Source organism: Myodes glareolus, chromosome 12, assembly GCF_982192425.1.
Source record: "Myodes glareolus chromosome 12, mMyoGla1.1, whole genome shotgun sequence".
Taxonomy (NCBI): domain Eukaryota; kingdom Metazoa; phylum Chordata; class Mammalia; order Rodentia; family Cricetidae; genus Myodes; species Myodes glareolus.
In genome coordinates, this window is record NC_142037.1 from 77,913,799 (window position 1) to 77,919,058 (window position 5,260).

At 45.2% G+C, this 5,260-nt stretch overlaps 1 long non-coding RNA gene across 1 annotated transcript; it reads left to right on the plus strand.

Annotated features, from left to right (window-relative positions):
- Positions 1-3,266: 3,266 nt before the first annotated feature.
- Positions 3,267-4,918, plus strand: LOC148120299 (uncharacterized). The gene is made up of 2 exons (XR_015739510.1): positions 3,267-4,317; positions 4,586-4,918. It is a non-coding gene; the product is annotated as an uncharacterized LOC148120299 (long non-coding RNA).
- Positions 4,919-5,260: the final 342 nt, after the last annotated feature.

Consider the following 5,260-nt stretch of genomic DNA (forward strand, 5'->3'; position numbering starts at 1 on the left):
AGCTACCTACAGCTTTGAGGACAGCTGGGTACAATTAATCCCTTAAACTCAGCTTTCCTCGGCTCACTGATGTTACCACCCCCACTGCAGAGATATCAAGCACCACCCCTGAGGACGTCTTACCCTGACCACCATGGTGGCTTCATGACGGCCTTTTCCTTTTCCCTTCATTTTGCTGGCAGCAAGGTTTCGTTTCTCTTAAAGTCAAATTTTAAATCTGAAAGGATTACGCTTTTAAATGCTGCTCTTCTGGTATTTGTTCTATTTATCTTTAATTTACTCACATTTAGATTTACTTACAGGGCTAATACTTCATTTTGTCTCATCAGAAAATGAGGACATTTAATTGTCATCATTTGCTTTTAATATATTTAATCAACAATGTGTTTAGTTCAGACTTACTGTCTGGTTAAATAGGTGAATCTAACAGGAGTCTTCTACTGGGATTTGTATTTACTTTCTAAGCCTATTGACAATATTTTGTCATCTTACCACAAACTATCACCAGGAAAAGGGCAACCTAAACTAAGGAGTTCCCTACATCATAGGGCTGGTCAGTGGGCATGTCTGTGGAACATCTTGATTAAGAATTGATTGGAGAACCCAGCCCACTATGGGCCATGCCATGCCTGGGCAGTTTGTCCTCAATGCATAAGAAAACAAAGAAAGAAGCCTTAGGGAGCAAGCCAATAAGCAGTGTTTTCTCCATGGCCTCTTCTGCAGTCCCTGCATCCCTGGTCTTTTTTTGACCACTTGCCCTAACTTCTCTCAATGTTGGATTGTGGCATAGAAGGATAAATAAAATAAACCTTTTCTTTCCAAGGTGCTTTTGGTCATGGATTTTTATCACAGTAACAAAAACCAAACTAGAACAATAGGCTACAATTAAGCAAGTGCATTGCCCGTGATCGTCCATAACAGCATTGGTAGGAACAGGCAGATCTCATCTCCTCTGAGTACACCATACTGATTTTTTTCTCCTAATTTTCATATGGCAATGACTCTTCTATTCTTTCCCATTCAACTACATAAAGGCATTTTGCTCTACTTCTAATTTAAAATAATTACTGCTAGGGGAAAACAATACCAAGTAATTAATGTTTTTTAAGAAACAAATATTTTTATCTCTAATTTTCATTCTTTTGAAACTGCCCCCTCTTTCTCTTGCACAGCTTAGGAGTCAATTATGTAATCACACCAAGTTCACACCAAAATTCATCTCTTGGTCTGTGCTACCTAAAACACAAAGTACTTAATACCTGACTGCATTTGTTCTGTGGTAGACTAGAACATGTATCAAAGCCAATTTGGTTGTGGCTATTGTTGCTGTCTTGCTTGACTTTGTTTTGCTTTATATATTTATTTTGGTCTTGCATTCTTGAATGCTTTTGTACAAATCCAATTTACAATTCAAGTAGCAATTGCAGACTTTGCTAAATACTTTTAACATAGCCTCTATGACCTATGTTATGATGTTTCTGAGATTTCCTGGCATAAATCATTTCACTGGCCAATGTGAGGAAAGACTGACATAAATCGCTTCTTTGAGATGTTTAGAGCACAGATGAGCAAGCCATTTCAGGTGACTCCACTCAAGCTGTCTCCCCCTCCTCCTTGTATCAGGAAATTGGCCCGAGTGTGACCTTCTCATGGTCAACCAGCCACATAGACAATGCTCAGTATGCACTCAAGTCTTGACACTGGCAAACCACAATTTACTCCTTTACTCCCTGACTAAACAAATCCCCTGAGTAAATATGTATGACAAAAACAGGGGGGAAATGGGTGTGGAATTTAGGGTACTGACAAGAGTCTTCTGTTGAAAGATCAAACAATTCGAGGAATTCATCAAGATCAGGAATAAACATGCATAAACCAGAAGTGAACAACAAAAAACAGAAGCCCAAGAAAACACAAATGACTACTGAAATGATGAAATGGAGGATATGTGTAGGGAGCCACCTGGAGGCACAGGTGGTCCTGCAGTTTGGAGGTAGCCATGTGGGGCTGAGCACCCTTGCCTGCACCCTTGCCTGCACATGCTCAGAACAGCAGAATGGCATTAACCAATCAGGACAGCATTCAAGCCTCTTCACCGTTTAAAAGCAGCTGCCTCTGGGCCCAACCCTCTCTCTCTAAGCTTTCTCTCGTCCCTGCTCTATCTTCCCTTCCCCCAATTTTCCTCAAGGGAATGCTCCAAATAAAGATGTGAGCAGAGAAGGAATTCTCGTTTTTGGTGGCGTTCATTCCTGCTGGCCAGGATGCGCCGCAACTGGTGCTCGAAACCCCGGGACGCCAAGGGACCCTGACAACTACACCGGGGGACCCTGAGAAGGAAGCGCCCAGCAACGTACTGAAAGCCCGGGAGAAAAAGCCGAAATCAGACACCAGGACAGAGAGCCGTGAATTTCAGAACTCTGAACACGTGGAGCGGTGAGTGACGTCAGTTAAATCCCCAGAAAGGGGAGGAAAAGAAATGAAAAAAGGATAGGCCTAAAAAGAAAAGAAAATACAAAAAAAATCAAAGTTAAGGTATCTGAAAGAAGGTACAGAAAGCAACGGGGAAGAAAAATTCCTTAAGTTCAGTACAGGAGGAGTGTAAACAGCAGCAAAAAAGACGAGGTAACTAAGGCGGGACTATGAGGACGATGGGGTACGGGAGACCGCGGCTTCCGCTCCCTCTCCGTCCACCTGCGTACTCGCTGATAAGAGACTCGGAGGCAACAGTCTCGTAGGGAGGCGAGTTGATCGTGTTCTAAGACTGCCTTCCCTATTCTTAAAGAGCCACAGAGCTTTTGGAGGTGATTTTCGCCTAATTTTGTTAAGAGAGCTCAGTCTCTGGCTCTCACGTACAGAAAACTTGAACTTTGTTTGAGGAAGTAGCCGGCGGTGGTGGCGCACGCCTTTAATCCCAGCACTCGGGAGGCAGAGGCGGAAGCTGCGTGGCAGCGCCGCTAAAGACCTAAAGACGGAGAGGGGCCAAACTCTGAACCGCGTTTCCATAGCAACATGGGCGGGCGGAGATGAGTTCCCAGAGAACGGGGCTCCGCGCGCGGGCAGACCGGGCAGGAGAAGCCCCCCCACGGGTGGGCAGATGCCCCCCTCGCCGGAGCTTGGCGGTGCGAATTCAATGCCTGAGGTGAGGCTAAGGTACAGTTCGCAGTTACGGGATAAATGGCGAGCCCGCGCACGGCCCAGGGCGGGGCCATGCCTTTGGGCCATGCGGAGCGCGCCACAATGGGCCTCAGAGGCGGGGCAACCGCCGCTGTCTGCTGCTGCCGCCGCCGCTCACAGCCACAGCCGCCAAGAATTCAGTCAGATAAAAACATTTGTCGCCAAAAATTCAGTCAGATAAAAACATTTATCCCCCAAACAACGTCCCTTTGTCAGCAGGAAGTAGTCAGATTGATGGTCTACGCCCATTCTCCCTCAAAGAACTGGTCCTAATTATCATAATAAAGGCGTGTTTACCTGGTTACCGTATCCTAGGTAACATAGGCGGACCTTTTGCCTGAGGCAACGGTTGAGATAAACAATGCTACCTAGAGGTTTTTTCATCTGAATAGAGGAGCTGGAGAGATGGCTCAGAGGTTAAGAGCACTGACTGCCCTTCCAAAGGTCATGAGTTCAATTCCCAGTGACAACTGTTTTGGGGTTAAACAATAGAGGGGGACTACCCTACCAGTGACAGCTTCCCCCAGAGAAAGGATTTCTCTTGCATTCTTTACACTTAATTTTTAATTCAAAATTTTGCTGGAAAAACAGCAACAGACAGAGACGCTCTGTTTGAAAGCAATTCCATCTAATTCTAAGGCCTGCTTTGATGGCACAGGCAAACAAGATTTGCTCTTTGAAACGGAGACATACAAGTCTCTAAGTTCAAAACCAGCCTACTTCCAGTACTGATTGTGCTGAATTTTTACACTGAGAGTTTTTAATACTCTTAAATGTCAATTTGGGAGGAGAGTTTTGTTTATGTTTTTCTAGGAATGCTGACAGACATCTGGATGCCAGTGAGACTGACAAGAGAAATAAAGAAGAAAGATGACCCAGTGGATGCTGAGTGTCCTGCTGTGGAAGATTCGTGCGGAGACAGCAGAGATGACCTTCTGGGTGGTGCCAAGAGCAGCTGTTTCACACCATCGACTTGAGCAACACCCTGTGCAACCTCTTATCTCTTAACAATTTTCTGACTGACTCTATTTTGCCTTTTCCTTCCTTGGGAATGGGTGGGAGCAGAGATATTCTTGGCATGCTGTGTCTAGGTGGAAGTGCTGTATGTCTTTGATTGGTGTGCTACCTGCTAGCCCAAGTGAGGTGGGACAAGGTCTTTATAACACAGGCTTGGAATGTGTATCCTCACCCCAAGTTTGGCTCTCAGCTTCAAAAGAGCTCATAGGCAATTAGCCATGCATAGCCTTTGTACCCTCTAGGGACCAGATAGTCCCACAAAGCATGGAGGAAGGTATGCATAGGCGGAGGGTGTGCAGACACAGCCCTAGCACTCCCAGGGAAGTAGTTGTCCCATTGCACGGGAAGGGTGTGTCTTGCTTTTCTTTTCTTTAATCGGTCCACACATCATGAGGTGGGGACCAGATTGAAGAATAGTTTTGCCTTATTGCTCTTATTAACAAGAGAAGAGGGAGATGTAGGGAGCCACCTGGAGGCACAGGTGGTCCTGCAGTTTGGAGGTAGCCATGTGGGGCTGAGCACCCTTGCCTGCACCCTTGCCTGCACATGCTCAGAACAGCAGAATGGCATTAACCAATCAGGACAGCATTCAAGCCTCTTCACCGTTTAAAAGCAGCTGCCTCTGGGCCCAACCCTCTCTCTCTAAGCTTTCTCTCGTCCCTGCTCTATCTTCCCTTCCCCCAATTTTCCTCAAGGGAATGCTCCAAATAAAGATGTGACCAGAGAAGGAATTCTCGTTTTTGGTGGCGTTCATTCCTGCTGGCCAGGATGCGCCGCAGATATGGAAACTCAATTCAATAAAGGGATAGAAACACTGGGAAAATCTGAAACTGATCAGGCTAAAAGAAAACAGCCAAGTCAGTGGAAAGCATCACACACACAATAGAAGATGCAGAGGATGGAATAACAAGACTGAAAATAAAGTAGAAAAATCAGATCATTGCATCAAAGGGAAAAAATATGCAGGAACTTTGGAACACCATGAAAATATAAAGTCTACAAATCACAAGACTGTAGGAGGAATAACCTTCACGTCAAAGGGACTGAACATAGTTTCAATAAGATAACA